Raw genomic sequence first — 16,712 nt, 5'->3', positions numbered from 1 at the left:
ATATTTATTTATTATCGCAATATTTAATCAATGGGTTAGACATTGGCATGAGCTAAATATAAATTGCTAACTATAAACTAGTTGAAGTCAATGAAGCTTTTAAAAGAACATGCGGGTTCGTAAAAGTTCATCGAACAGAGGTCGATTGCTACTCCTCTTTTTCGCAAAAAGGAAATCATGAACGTAAAAATATTGTTCTTTCTCCTAGAATTGTTCCACTCCATCCCCAGTCTTGAACTTTAAAGGACATATAAAAAGACGCATTTTTGAATCCAAATTTAAGTTCGAATCGCAATCTAAGCAAACAAATCGCCATTCGTCTTCTCAACCACTACTAACAATCATCATAAAAATAACACCCCTTTCAATTAATTCGTAATGAAAACAAAGATCGACTAGCCTATAATTTATTATTTCCACCAAACAACCCCCAGATGATGTCAAGCACCTAAAAGTTGCCCAGACATCTGTTGCGGATTCAACAACACATGCTTCTAAAGTTCGTAATCTTTAGATGTAACATCCGACACGGTGTCGTCCCGCTTTCGTCAAGAACAAGCACACTCTGAAAGTATACTCTGTCCTGTTAAGAGGGCCGTGTTAGCCTGGCGAGTACTCAGCCTGGAACCGTCATCGAGCAAGTTACAATTCTATGTTACCGAAACTTGCCGCGCACAGGCTAGTCCGAAACGCCGGCCCGAACTTGACACTGAAAGCGGCGTCGTAATTTCCTTATCAGAGCAAGCCTGACCTCACGGCCGTGTAAACAGGCTTGAAAGGTGCTTTGACAGGTGTCGAGGGTATCGTCGGCGATTTGATCTCGGTCGGGCCAGGGCAGAGACGGCGTCTTCGCAGGCGGTCGAAAGGGTGAAAGCGTTGCCCCGTGCGGTGTCGCGTTCAAAGAAAACCGAGCAGGTAGCTAAGAGTAAGCGAGCGAGTGAGAGCTAGAGGAAGCGAGTGAGAGACAGTGGAAGCTAGTAGGAGCTAGAGGGAGAGAGTAGGAGCTAGAGGGAGAGAGTATGAGTTCGTGGGAGCTAGTAAGAGCTCGAGGAAGCTAGTACAAGCTAGTGGAAGCGAGTACGAGCTAGTGGAAGCAAGTACATGCTGGTGTAAGCGAGTACGAGGTAGTGCAAGCTAGTACGAGCTAGAGGAAGCTAGTAAGAGCTAGAGGAAGCTAGGAAGAGCTAGTGGGAGCTAGTAAGAGCTAGTGGAAGCAAGTACCAGCTAGTGGAAGCTGGTAAGAGCTAGTGGAAGCGAGTACGAGCTAGTGGAAGCGAGTGAGAGCTAGTCCAGGCTAATGCGAGCTAGAGGAAGCTAGTACGAGCTACTGTAAGCTAGTACGACCTAGCGTAAGCGAGCGCGAGCTCGTGTGAACGAGGGAACGGAACGGCCCCGATCTTGGATGGAAGGCAAGGACGAGGTCGCGAGCGCGGCCTAATCGCGCCGCGTGCTCTCCTCGTAGCCGGCTCTGTCGTGACGGGGTTGGGTGGCGAGTAGCTGCAGGGTGCAGGGTGCAGGCACACCCCCGGGCCGCTTGTTACGTGCACTCTCTCGACGGGAAGCGCGAGAAGGAAGCGCGTGGCTACGAGAACGGGACAGTGGGAGAGGAGCGCGGCGAGTTACGGGCAGGAAAGAGAAGAAACTGGGAGAAAGAGAGCGAGAAAGAGGTGGGAAAGAGTGGGTGGTTACCGGTACCGGGTCGCGAAACGGGCCGTAGAGAGGGTCGGAGGGTAGCGAGGATTCGCTTCCGTGTCCCAGTAGCACTAATGACCACCATCCTCCCCTCTTCCCGTTCACTGTTTCCCCCCCACCACCTCGCCCTTGCACTCTCCCCACCACCATCGGCAACCAGCCCACCACACTACTCGGTTTCCCCCTCCACTCCGTTCGGCGTCGCGCATTGTACATCCAGGATGACTCGGGTTAGGTCACAGAGCCTAGAGCGTGCAACCCTCCCCTCGCGTCGCACCCTCGCTCTCTGTTATCACTAACTCTTCCCCTCGCGGGATTCTCCCGTTCCTTCCCCTCTCTTTCTCACTCACTCACTCACTCTCTGTCTCTCTTTCTCTTTCTGTTCCTCCCTCTTCCCTCTCTCTCTCTCTCTCTCTCTCTCTCTCGCTCTGGTGCTTCTCTCTGTCTGGTGCTGCTTCCCTCCCCCTTCTGGAGCCGCGCGTAACCCGCCGACTCGTTTCCTCCCGACCAACCCCTCCATGCCCGACCGTTCAGAATCCAGCAGGAGTGTATACACACGTTACGAGGCGTTCTATATATCTTTCCACTATACCGGCCAGCACTCGGTGAGACCGAGGGGAACCCGGCAGTCTCCGCTGGCACACCGAGCTGCGTGTTACCGTTCCTCGCTTGCTATCACGTTCTCTCGCCGTAATCAGCGTCGACGCGCGTCCGTTCCGACAGACCGAGGCCGCGGCGGCACGTCGTCGCCGCCACCCACGCGCCCACAAGCCGCCACACACTACCTCAACCCGACCCAGCTCTTTCGCCCACCACCGTTCACGCTGTCACGGCTCTCGACACACTCTCCCGCTCCCGTACACACCCGCGCACATACCTACATATATACATACCCACATACATACACTACCGTGTATACATATACTGAAACACGCGTAAACACACGGCGAACTGCAGACTAAGCCTGACAGCGACACACTCGTCCTACACTCAATACACGTATACACAATCGAACGCGCGCGCGTTAACGTGCACGTGCGTGCGAGAGGAGACACGCGCCTCCAGATCGCATCCGCGCGGCCGTCGCCGTTTCCCGGGTACCAAGGATAAAGGAAGCGACCCGCGGGTGTCCGCGAGCAGTGCAAGCTGATCGGGGGCCGGCACACGCGATCCACGTTTCCCTCCTGTCAAGAACACGTGCGTAACAAGGTGTGTATACGCGCGCGCGTGTGCAGCGTCCCGCCCTCGTGTATACGTTCTCTTGTGGTGGATCCAGCCTCTGCCCAGGGTAGAACAGGTAGGCCTAAGCGTGACCCAGCCGCGAGTGTGTTTACCCGCGATCCTCGTGCCTGCTACACCACTGTCGCGGACCGACCACCACCGATCATGCGAGCCCGGCTGCCGGAAACGGGTGTGCCACTTTAACACTTTCGCTGCTACTGACGCGCGCGCGGTCGACCGGGAACGTGGTGCAGTGATCTACCTGGTGGTGTTGATCCGCGAGGACCCTTGGTCGTTCGAGGCTCGCGACGGACAGTGCCGAGGTAAGGGAGGGGCAAGCTTCAGTAGCTGCGAAAGTGTTAACGCGCCCTAGCTGCCCGGGGGGGTTGATTGTTCTGTGGATGATCGCACCTTTGGAAGACCTAGGTGTTGATGGTCTGATCTAGTGAGTAGCTGATATGGTGGAGGACTCATGTTTGGAGGAATTGTTCTAATTAGGGCTCAGTGTTGCAACCAGTTTAAAGGTCCATCCAGGTCAAAGGTCCATCCAGGGTTCATCTCTGGTCCATCGTCTTTTGGGATGCTAAGTGGTTTCTTGTCTCTAGCTTGTCCTTCAGTCTGTGTCGAGTCGGCTTGTGCAAGGTTAGGGCACGCTCGACGTAGAGCCATAAGCCAAGCGTCCACGTCAGCCTAGATACCAAACGACGCCGCTCTCTATCAAGATTTGCTGGATATTGTATGAGCCTAATCACGGCTTCAGCTCGCCGCTGCCATGGGAACCGGTACGCAGGGAATATTCTATAGGGTACCCGCAGCAAGGTGTTCGGTATTTTCCAGTGGCTGGTTCCCTTTCTTCGCTGACATTCCATCGAGGTCGTCGATGCCTCGCGATTTTTCAGGTCCCCTTCGGTTCCACTCTGCTTTGTTATAGTTTGGTAGACCGTGCGGATTACACTTTCTCTTCTGCGGCGCTTCTGCCCCCCGGACGTTTACACGGATGCCTGGACAGGTGCACGCGCGACGGTTCCTTTCGAAGGAGGAGATAATCACGGAACGGTCGTTGCGAGGTATGCGTGTCGACAAACACAAGTTGATAGCTGGGATACTTTCGATAACGAACAGTTGGTATGTGATAAAGCCTGGGATGAAGTTCGAGAGAGGAGATAACAGCGAACCACCTGAGCCTCGGATCAATGTGGTCACGTGGAATGTGATACCCGAGGACCAAGTGTTCTTTTACCGTGCTGGATCCGATAGCGGTCGACGAGAAGTCAAATTGGCTGGGTTCGTTTCGTGGTTCGGTTTTATTGGGCACGCGAAAATGTCGCGTTCGTCTGTTTTTTCTACGCACTGCAACGAAAGCATCGTCATTGTTTATCGTCAATGCAATCATCGTTTCTTCTTTGATCCGTTGTCTATGAAACTTTCGCTTATTCGAGTGTTTGTCTGGTTAAACTGCCTTTGAATTCGTGATGCTTGAAAACTAGACGACCATAGAGTACCTCCTAGAGGTAAATAATTTACTGACACATATTGACGAATAATATACTGAGTATGGACAGATCACTCAATTAATTAAATGATGATGTTATGTATTCATACCGAAATTGAGTCAAATTAGAGGAAAGAAAAATTTAATATCATTACGCTATTTCCAACTTTACAAAATCACTCAAAGAAGCAACATATTTTTACTCCAACTCTACTAAAAAAATTTTTATTTTTCACAAAGAATTGCAACGTAGTTATATCATCACGAATGCTTTCATCAACATTCACTGCTCATGTTAAACCTTTAAACAGTTAGTTCAGGTTACATCTCCTTGAAATCTAGAGAAAAGGCATTCGATGCAATCGATCCCAAATTAAGTCCCCCTCAATTAAAATTAACGAAAGCGAAAAAATAAATGACAATACTAAAATAACAATGTCACGCGAGTATTCCGGTTGACCTAGTGTTTCAACAAGTTTCGTCGCATTCGACGACCGACCACCGCGGGATTCATTTCCCGGCTTTACCAGATCGATAATGAAGCTCCGACCGAAGACAATGCGTATCACCGTAGCTCTTTCATGTTCCCCGTGCAAACAGTTTATTCCACGGCTCAAAGGAACACGTTGTAACGGTGGATTTATGACGTCGTCCGGGAGATTGATGAGTTTATGGTAACTAGACGGTTGAATTTTCCAGCGCGCGGGGGTGTCGAACGAACGAACGAACGAACGGAAAACGAGAAAAATGTTTCCAGCGGCGCGGGTACGCGCGTCGCTCTCACCCCTCTCGCATTAACCGCATCGTAAATATTGACTTATGGGCCGAGTAGGCGTGAAGATCGGATCGTCATTGGGCGCTTTACGAGCGTCTCCGCTGACAGTTGTAATTTGTATCGCGCGCCGCGCACATTGTTCGCCGGGGGAGGAGGCCGCGCGTCACAACCGTGCGCCATTAAATCAGCGCGCTGCGTTATCGAGAACAAAAAAGGGGCGCGCGGAGTGCGCATTGTGATATTTTCGACGCGTATGGTCGTGCCTCTTCTCGCTGGCCGACGAATGACAATGCAGCTCGATGTTGAACAAAATGATAAAACAACTTGAGAAATTTCGAAAATAGACATTTTTTTCCAAGGCTGATGATTTTTATCGATAATTGTTCTCGGGACTGTAATTAAATGACGACGAGCTAACAGAAAAGTGCAGCGATTATAAATACGTCGAGTATACCTATTAGATGACGCGAATGATTTATTGTTCTACGCACTAGTTTACTGCAAATGCCACTTAAATGGTTCTTTTTCGTTTTAGAATTACTTCATCTAGCAATTTGATTACTAAAAATGAACGGATTTGCGTAAAACAATTTTTACACATAATCAGCTTGATCTAAGGCAATCCATATGCAAATCGAATTACCGCACAAATTGCTGAAGATGAAACCTGACACTGTAATTAAGTAGCCGTATCAACGCGTTCGTTGGCAGCGTCACACGCGTGTGACGACCACGATTTCGTATCTCGCGTGAAAAGCATCGTGTTAACACCATCGGTATAATTATATAAAACTGTAACAAATAGCGTGATATTTCAAGGATTTTTATAGCTTCTCTTTGAAGCGATTTTTAATATATTTAGTATGGGATCTATTTAATCAAATAAATACAATAAATGTAGCTGTGTATCGATACTGGCGCCTGGTAACGAACACGTTAATATCCGAATATTTATGTCACCCCGCCCCGACCGCATAATTAAAGTTGCACCGCGGTAAATTCGATCGCGAGCCGCCCTCCCCGTAATTTCCTTAATTACTATCAGCCCGCAACTAATATTTAAACAAACCGTCCGCCTTGTAATCAACAATCCCCCGGCATTAGGGCAATCGACGGCGGAATTACAGTTACATTTCATCGGCCGTGTAATCAGATTACACCGCGCGGCCGGTTATTTCGCATCCGAACCTGCCCGATCGAAAATCTCTCGAACGCAGGTTGCCAAACATCGTCGCTGGAATCGCCTGTTTTTGGCGACGCGAGATTTGGCAGTCTCGGCTTAGCGAAAAGGTTTCGACCGGGTCGCCGACAGGTGTTGCAACTGGCCCAGATTCCGTTCCGTTTACCAATAGACCGTCTTCACCGCGGAGTAAATATATCGGCGCCCCGGCAGCCGAGCTCGCCGATTTCGCAAAACGCTCGCGGAATCCTCCCCCTCGGCTGCGAATCGATATCCGCGGATCGGCGAGCTCGATAGCCGAAACCGAACCGGCGGGATCTAACCGTTTGCGAAACGGCGAGGAAAGCTGATCTTTGTTTACGCGCCAGTTCGGCCCACAATGCAATCTCTCAGCCCGATCCGAACCGCCAATTACGCTTGCAAAACGCTCGGTCTCGCGAGACCGTTTCCACGCTTCCGAAGACGATTCCGTCGCGGGACCGTCAGCTGCTGCTCGCTGCTACGCGTCGGAACGTCAATTTCTCTATCGTTCATTCGAAGCTACTATTTTCAGACCCAGAAATCGAGCTGCAAATCTTCATTAGTTTGACATTTTCGTGGATTATTTCATGGAACGGTTCTATAGAATTTCTATAGAATTTTATACAATTTCGTTCGTCGATTAGGTGATCCTCATTTTTGAAAATGAGATAGAAATGTTGACGATTGACTGTCGATTTTCTTTTTAGATTTCCGCAAGATTTCCTTGTTTTAATTAAGTTATTTGTTTGGTTTTGTATGATATTTTTCTAAGAGTTACTTTGTGCGAGAATTGAAGTTTTATTGCTTAAAAAGTCCATTGTTGGAAAATTGAACTACGAACTGTCCGTCTTCGACTGTCGATTCTTGTAGATTTTTTGCGGGTATAATATTTTTCGAAAAATCTCCTCGACTAGACGCTCTTTTATCTAAAAAATTACCGAAATTGTCGCTGTTAAGTTTTATCAAGATTTTATTCTCCTACAATATTCGTCTAATTTGTAAAAATTAAATTTGAGAAGATTGTCACTAAACCGTGGATTTCTCTAAAATTCTGATGATTGTCCTGCTCCTGAATTATTTAATAAACATCGTACAGAAGTATAAAAAAACCTTCTTTAACATACAAAATATATAATACAAAAATATCTCTAATAATAACTTCATATAAGAAAGGCAAAAAGCTCCAGGAAATAGAATTTCTCTCTTCGCCAGCTATGGTATTATAATAAAAACTGCGTGACCAATACAAAGCAAGACCTAATTTCGCAAAGCGTGATCTCGGAATACTAATCTCTCTCGGCCACATCGTCGAAGTTTCTTCCCGCGAGAGCGTTTCCTCTCGCGAAGATATTTCATCGTAAATCGTTGGTGACTGACGCGGCTGCACATAACGCTAAACGCGGTTTGACATAATGAGGCGGTGATCGAGCACGTTGATTGGCGTGGCGACGCCGAGTAAACGTACAATTGACCGACGATAATTAAAGCACGAGACCATACAGCGTGTACCAACGTAGAAAGCGTCTCAAGAAGAAGAGCTGTGACAAGCGTAGACGTTCGTCCGAAAATGATTGAACAAAGTTCAGAATTGTGTCGCGTGTTCCGCGAGTAATAAACACCTGGAACGGCGTTACGATTGCAACGTGGTTATGCAACATTTCGAGAAACACCATCGCATACACATATACATAGACATATGCACCGACGCATTACAGCAATTACCGCGTTGCCGGTAATCCTGTCTAGCGGCAGAAGCGATCGCCGCGTAGAGTCCCGCGCCGCGTCATCTAATAACTGCGACCGGTTTCAATTGCGATAATTACGAGACAATCAACTAGAAAGTTGTTATTTACGGAACCCTTCTGGGTCGGCCGGGTCCGTCTGGCCTTTTCGTGCCATTTGCTTTGTTCGATGTTTTTACGGCGTGACATTGCGCCGTTAATTGCCGTAGCAATTATCCGCTCGCGTCGCGGTATCGCGGCGCGTCGTCCGATTTGGATTTTTCCTTTAAGGACCGCGCTATTTGGGTCATCGGGTTCTCCTCGCGGAACAATGGAACCACGGAGTGTCCTACATCGGCATTAAACGACGAAGAAACGCCGTTATTTACCGAGCGATTATGTCAAATTGGTGGATTACTGCGATGCGGTTCTGACGAGAGTAGGTGAATCACGAATTGGCGAGAAGGTCGGAATAGATTTAAATTTCTTGTCATTTGTTACTCGATGTAATTGCCAAGACTATAGATATATCCCTCAATAATGGATAGCAAATAGATTCACAGGCTACCTGTCGAGGTAAAAGCCGATTTGTAGACTACCGATCGGTAAAGTCTTAATCAGGATTCAATTAAACGCCTGTCGCGTCATTCGGACACTCTTGTTTCCACGTTTCACTCCAATAATCGAGTTCCAACTGTATTCTCTCTAATTATGCTTTCCTATACTCTGCGAAGAGGATGCTGCTATCCATAGTGATATTTTTTACTATCATTACATTACTATCCATAGTGAAAGTTAAAAATCGTAGAATCTGTCTACTAGGTTTTTAAAATGCTCGAGCAAGCGCCAGGATCGTGCGCAAAGTCTCGCGAGCGTACCTGGAAGGTTTATCGGCGTTTGAAGCGTTCTTCCACACACGAGCTACTCGCGGAGAGGAACGTTAGGGGAACGACGCAGCGTGTCGGCCCGCTTCCTCAATTACGTGACTGTTCTTACCTTGATCAGGATCGAATTGCGCAACCGCGAACGGTTCCACCGTTCGTCTTTTCCGTACGCGGAGCGACGAAAGTTCCGCGCACGGGACGCGCGCGCGCGCGCGCGCGATCAACGCGCTCGTCGGTTCGAAATTTGCACGCGTTTCTGGAACGCGTTTTTCCCTCGTACCTGGGCTAATAACCGGCCATTAACGGCGCTAATTATCGACGTTATCGCGAAATTTATCTCTTCAAGGTTGCCCGCGTCGCGCCGGTGTCCATTACCGGGATATTACCGCAGCCGGGCTGCACAACGCGCCGATTTTCAGCGCCCGTTCCCGGTTGCAGTTTCGCCCGGTGATCCCAAAGCTCTGCGTGAAGCGGAATTACGGAGAAATTGTTCGGGGAACCGGTTCACCCGTTTACAAGCGAATTTTTGTTGGTAAAATAGCAAAGGAACGATTTTAACCTTTTTATATACGGTTCGCGTAAAAACGGAGCGGTAAATAATTTCGGTAATGATCGGTGATTTCGGTAATGATTTCGTTAACGAATTTTCATTTCGATGTTCTTTGCAACGCGAAATTTGCGGAAACGCTGATCGGGGAATTTTTAAACCGCGAGCAAGTGGTTCGTGAATTATGCAGAAGTGAAGCGTGTAACACGAATCGATGGAAATGCCGACTCGTTAAGAACGTTGATATTCCTGCGTGATGCCATTGAGCTTCTTTATCAGAGGAATATTTACCACTTTGCGTACACGTGTCCTTGCGAATGCAATTGCCGGCACGGCATTAACATTATTCCAACCGGCAACGTCCAAGCGACCGGCTCTCGAACCGGAGACTCGCGTTCGTTCGAAGACGGTCTTGCATTTGCTCGTACCAGAACGCTCGTTTGTTCTCGCATTATCGAGTGGATAACGGGCGAATCCTTCGAGGATTGATGATAGCAATCTCGTTCGCGTTTTCTCCGGTAATTAAAGAGCTCGCTAATTTTCTATCCCGCAATTACTCTATTCGTACGCGTCGCGGATATTTATCTGTCGCATACATCAGACGTTCAACCGCTCCGATACAGAATGCTAATGCGTGTTCGCGTTAGCCCGACGGAATTTATAAAATTCGTGGTATCGCCGTTGATACTTATCGCCGCGTCGAGAGATTAAGCGCAACGCAACCGGGCAATTAGCTGTCCAAGCTGATCCGGCAATGCAGCCGCTCGAAGGATCTGTACCCGCGAGAAATATTCCGCTCGTGACAGATAGCGATCTGGGTATTAACATTCGTTCTAGTTCGCATAATACGAATGATCTAAGATTATTAGATCATTGATTATTATACGATGCGATGAAAGCATTAACTCAATTATTTATATCGCTTCCGGGTGACTCGGTGAGCCACGGCGCTACGTTCTTCACCGGCGAACGTCGTAATCGATTTTTCCCTTCGAGATGCTCCACATTATTTTTCTTGGTAATTGAAAAGCGACACTTCGCGTAACTTAATAATCGAAAGTGTCGTCTGATCGAAAAGCAACGTATCGAAAATTACGAGATACATTCGCAGAATAAATTTACTCGAGCTGTTCGAGCTACGCTGATTATTACGTCATTTAACAATGCAAATTTATTCGCATCAAAATCGTCTTTAAAATTCTGTAAAAATTAAGTGAATCTAGCAGAATTGTATATTTATTCTTGCAAAATTTTCACTTTCGAGAAAGATCAAAGAAACGGTTGTAGTATGTTGCGCAATATGTTAATGTATCTGCAATGTATGAATATGTCTCGCAATATATTAATATGTCATAATGAATGAAAGGTTAAGATAGCAATGTAGAGTTAGGTTTTTGTAACCCAAGTCCAATTTCTTGGCTGTGAGGCTGAAAATAAATATTATTATTATATTAATATGTCTTGCAATGCATTAATGTGTCTCGTAATATATTAACATATCTCGCAATATATTAATATGTCTCGCAATACATTAATACATCTCGCAATCTATTAATACATGTCGCAGTATATTACTAGAATTAATAGTGCAGAAATTGATGCCAGCCGCGCAAATGCTAAACAAAACTATCTCTACATAAAACATCCCATTTCCAAAGATTACAAAGATGCAGGTCGAATCAAGCCGTTCGATTTCCCGAAACACATCCGAAGCAGCGCTCCTTTGTTCCCGTCAAACGTCCGTCCATCGGAGCCATTAATTTCTTAATGAGCTCCGGGCAGAACGTAATAACCTTGGATTACCATATGTAACGAGCTGAATTTATTCATCCGTTCCCGGTTAAACACGCGGCGGCGGCGCGTATTTGTCGAACCTCGACTGCCGCGAGCCTCGAGCGGACCGTGTTGCCTCTCCGCGTTGCTGCTGGTGCTCCTCGCAAATTGGTTTCTTTGCGCGCGCGGGAGGGCATCACAGCTAATACTATTGATATTTCTCTCGCGTTTCTTGTTTCGCCTGGAAAACCCTGGGAGTCGCTTTTCACGCTCGGACGGATATCGGCGGCGGCGGCGGCGTAGATCGCGCCGTGAATCGTGCACGCGCGCGCGCGCCAGCCGTTCGGCATTATTTAAACGCGTTTTAAATGCCGGCCGAGGAGGTAATTAAGCGACGTTTGCCCGGGCAATTATAGGGAACGAGCTGTTTTCGATGGATCGGTAGCGTTGGCTCTCACGGAGCTGCCGGGTTCACGGATGCATTAAGAATTCACGGTGAAAAACACGGGACCAGGACCGATCGTAATTGCGTCAAGTGGAAATGGAACACCTATGTAAACGATACCGTGCGGGAGGGGTTTGTTAAACGGACACCGTTCACCTCGACGCGACGGAGCCGTACATACACCTCTCTTCCCACCCCCGCGGATGTAATTACCAAATGAAATCTACAAATTTGTAACGCTTTTCGTCGCGCCGTGTATTAATTAAAACCGGAGCGATCGCGCGCGGTGAAGTGACGTTGTCGACGAGCGGCGCGAACCGCTTTCGAGGTGCGATCGATTAAAATATTGTAATTCGTGCATCGACGAGGCGACTCCCAATTAGGGGAACGGGTCACTCGAGTCGCGCTTTGAGAACCGATTCTTTGTTAAACGGCAGAACCAATTCTTCGTTAAACGTCGTCGGGTCACCATTTTACCAACGTAATGTATCATGGGTCAAAGTGACGTCATTGTAACAATTTAATATTATAGGAGATAACTTCTTTTACCAAATATTTTGGTAAATAATAAGTAGTTTACGGCAATTGTAGCGTTAACCCCTTACACTATAATAACGAGTCAGACTCGTGACAAGGATTTTATATAAAATCCACCAAACTTCTAAATTCAAATAAAATTTAATTCTTCTGTCATCAAAGTCTAGAAACGAAAGTGAATGAGAAACGATCGCAGGGGATTTCTCTCCTCTATTTCTTGCAATTTCAAGAACAAACACTGTTCGTGAAAATCATTACAGTGTCCAGAAATGACGTACACACTTCACGCGAGCATCCAAGCTGAACCTGCGCGTCAATGGAACACATTTTCGTGCTCTCGCGACCTGTCGTTGCTGGAATTAATTAAAGGGAGCGAGAAGGGATGGAGTTAAAGAGACACCAGGAGCAATCTCTTAGAAGAATGGAATACGGTCCTACAGCAGCGGAGAAAATAGAGGACGGAGCCCCGCGAGCGTGTGGAAGATGACGCGGACGGGGATGGTTCGCGCGGGGGAGGGGGGGGCCGAAAGGAATCACGGGCACCGTCGCGAAAGTGGAGCAATAGTCGAGAGTTTCCGGGGACGAGGCGAGAGCGCCCTGTGCGACAATCGATCGGCGGTCTAATCGATTCGATACTCCCACGCCCGTTCCAATCACTGGCCGCACGAGTTACACAAGAAGACCCGGGATTGGTCGACGCTCGGCCGCGCGCGCTTCGTTTTCGTTTCGGCATCATCTATCGCATTTTCCGGCAACCCATAATTTTCCGAGCTGGTTCCGACACCGTTTCTACCACCGCACCAGCCCCCCCTCCCGATATCCAGCCGAATTTATGGCACCGATACTCGCGTCGCACACCGCGCGAGAAACTCTGCCCCCTGCACTTCGATGCTGGTTAACGTCGAGAGCTCCGCGGGTCTTAATAAAATTATCCTCGCGTGGGCGAACTTTCGTCACGCGGTGACACACGTCGCTGATCCTCGCGGCGAGCTAATTAATAACACCGCGGGATCCTGCGGCTAATTGCAGTTAGCGCGGCACCACCGGTGACGAAAGCTTGCTGGGAAACATTTTTGCGGAAAATCCTCCGTCGCGCTTCCTTCTCGCTCTTCTAATCTTGGTTCGTCACTGGGATAAATAATAAACGAGGAATCTCTTCTTTTGATTTTCTGATGGCTTAATTAGGCTGCAGTAGTTCGTTAGTTTCCATTTGCAGACAACTTGCGAGGCATTTTCTTTGCTGTCATATAATATTTTATATAATATTGATTTTACGTAATAGAGACGTCATCCTGTGAGAAAATTAAAAATATGAAACAGTGTCGAATTTCCAACTAACGCCTTAAATACATCATCCATAATTACCAAGAAGTAACTTCCCTTTAGTACCTTTGCTCTATCTACAACAACCAAACGTTCTACAACAGAGCGTCTACAAAAGGGATTCTCCGTGTCAACAGCCTCCATATTATCGGCACCATCGGCCTCGTTAAAAATCCGCGGTAATGTTCAAACAATACCGGCCGGTTCGCGAGCTAAGAACCCGGCTTCACGCGGATGAACAATCGGCGGGGGAGGAATCGATCCGAGGCCCCCGTCATCGGCAAACTCTGACGAGACCGGAAGACGACTTATCAATCGCGTGTCCTGTCCTCCTGGGTCTCTCCAGGACGGGCGGCCCGTCAAAGCGGGGAAGGTTGCGCGTGCGACTGACACCGGCTGAAAGAGTTGACGCCGATCAAGCCGGATAACGGAATGAACAGTTGGGCGATAATGGGACGGGTAATAGCCGGGACGGCATTAATGCTCGATATATACACGGCGGGGAGAAGTTAACGGGACCCGTGACGCGGTGACAGACCCAGCTGCCGCGATAGGAGGCAGCAACCGCGCGCAATTATTAGTACATTACGCGATACGAATTCCCATGGTTGCCCCGGTGCTCGCACTTTAACGGGACACCACGGCGACTTCCGAGCTCGTCGCATGCGGGTCTTCGTTTTGTTTATCGATATCCTCCGGGCTCGATTTTTCGCCGATCCGCCTTGGCGATCTTCTTCCTGATCGTATTTGGCTAGTTTTGGTGTTCAAAGATGGCGAGTTTATATCCTAGAAAAATTGCTAGAAAAATAAAAGAACCAAGTAGGAAGCTGTAATATAAGTATGAAGCTATTAGCTAGTGTACTTTATGTATTAGTGTACTTTAGATACGGACTTTAGCCGTAACAGCAAACGGAAAATGTGAAAATGATTATCGAGCATGAAGCGCTAAGTTCAAAGATCGTCTTCCCTAATAAGCACTTGCGGAGCCCGCAAAAAGTGTTGAACGCGAAGCAGAAGGCCGAATGTGACCGGACAAGACCTGATCTAAGAGCAACGCAGTGACGAAGCTACTACCTGACGATAAAATACAGTAATCCAAGGTACAACATAATCTGCAACTGTTCCTGAATTAGAGAGTTGTACCGCGTTTAATATCTCTTGAATAGCTCGTTGGACAGGTGACTTCGCTGATGATCCTTTAAATGAGCTCGCTTTCAACACTGTATACCGAAAAGCCATTCTATTGCATCGCCGATTACGATAGCGGGCTGCATCGGAGAAGGCGTTCGCCGGGCCGTGCACGAGAAAATATGAGGAGCGTCAGTAGAATCCGGGTCAGAGCGCTGAAAGCAAAAGCAGAATTAGAGAACAGAGTCCCTGTGACGCGACGATCCACTTCACCGAGGAATGTCCGACAGAAGAATCGAGTAGATCGAACGACGGCCGTGCAAGCAGCATTAGCTCGTCCATTTTTAGCGGTGCTCCCCTTTTCTTTTTTCGGAGGCGTAGCCCGCGCTGTCTGGTCGCTCTGCGAATAACTCTGGCGTTCGCAATCACTGGGAACTGGATCACTGGATCGTCGTCGCGTTGCTCCACATACGCCGAAAAGTTCGCGGGAACTCCGTCTAGGACCGCGCGCCCTTTGAAAAATCGTTTCGGGAGAAACCCGAAAGAAGGTCGGTTGATGGACGAGGGCCGGTATTAGCCGGCGTCGCTCGGACTCGTTCGAACCGGTGGCTGGCACACGCGATCCAGAGACGGAAGGACTGACAGCCGATCGGTGAACGGAATTAAACCGAGAACTGGGAAGTCTCCTTTCAACCGCGCCCGTCATCGATCTGCCAGGTTGAAGCGGCCGGGCACTTCGCCGTTATCGAAGCCGTACTTCTCCGCAGGGCCTCATGCTAATGAGGTTAGTATATCATAGCGTCTGGAGAACGAGTGCGGCCCGCAGATAAGTCCTTTATTTACACGGGGAATTAGCATGGCAGCGGCGTACGCTCGCCGAGCGTAGAACGAAGCGCGCGCTATTATTCAATGGGAGGCGAGCGTATACAGGCCGCGATAAATCCTGGCCACCGCGGTAATGCGTATACTTCGCCGGGCGGAAGTAAATCTTCGGCAGGATACGCCCCTTTCGGCTGCATCGAAATGCTTTCGCGAAAGCGCGACGTCTGCGGCCCGCCGAGGACGCTTCCACGGCTAACAGGAAATCGAGGGCTCGCCTCGTGGAACGGAATAATGGCTGCGAAAGTCTACCGGGTGTGCGGTAAACGAGGATCAAATGTCTACGATCAGCATTTAGGACTAGCATCTTGGATTAGCATTTTGGAGTAGCATCTAGGTCTTGCATTTAGGATTAGCATCTTCCATGGAATCCGAAACGAAGAATTATTCCACTGAAAAGATTTATTCCAATATTTCGAACTTAATCAAAGTACAGGATGTTATAACATTTCTGCATATAATATGTCTCAACAGGACAGCCAATATTTTCTACCATGCTTGAAATATTTAAATTTGCTTGCATGCTCTTCAAGAATGGTTGCAGAGGTGATCCTCTTCAATTCTTCCAATTTTCTTCGGTTTCCGGTCATAGTTCGCTTGGTCGAACTATATTCTGTCACCGAGGAAAGAAATATTTATTTCTATAAGCATTCACAAATCAACGTCCACGTGACAGGATTTTCCACTGGAAAATGTTCGAATCCTCACGTATCTTATTCAAGAATGTTCGTACAAAAGATTCCTTTACGGCTTTCTCCAATTTTCTCCATTTTGCGGTCGCAGTTCAATTCCTCCGACGATGAATTTCATCTCGACGATGGCAACAATGCCAACTTAAGACAATCATTTCACCGTTTTCAATCTTAAATAAGATCAAAACACTATACCTGAAACGAGACGAGAACGCTACACTTTATAAATCCACTGTGCGCCGTAACAATCGCTGAGAAAACTGAGTCAGCAGTCGCAAGGATGAGGACGGCGAAGAGAGTTTCGCGAGTTTTCTTCAGCGAAAGAACGCCGAAGGATCCTCGACGGAATCAAAGGCCGAGGAACGCGGCTTGGCGAATCACGATTTCCATTCCGACGTCGGG

General features: G+C 48.0%; 1 protein-coding gene across 2 annotated transcripts in view; it reads left to right on the top strand.

The window, feature by feature from the left end:
- Positions 1–2,333: 2,333 nt before the first annotated feature.
- LOC144474586 (uncharacterized) overlaps positions 2,334–16,712 on the top strand; it is a 189,245-nt gene continuing 174,866 nt past the window's right edge. Inside the window, exon 1 of one of the 2 annotated variants that reach the window (XM_078189627.1) lies at positions 2,334–2,901. The gene's annotated coding sequence lies outside the window, so the exon portion shown is untranslated. Of the gene's footprint in view, positions 2,990–16,712 lie in introns of both variants that reach the window. The other variant, XM_078189628.1, reaches the window with a different exon arrangement.

This window comes from Augochlora pura, chromosome 8 (assembly GCF_028453695.1).
Source record: "Augochlora pura isolate Apur16 chromosome 8, APUR_v2.2.1, whole genome shotgun sequence".
In the NCBI taxonomy this organism is placed as follows: domain Eukaryota; kingdom Metazoa; phylum Arthropoda; class Insecta; order Hymenoptera; family Halictidae; genus Augochlora; species Augochlora pura.
Note: the sequence above shows the minus strand (reverse complement) of the source record. Positions and strands in the feature narration are given on the sequence as shown.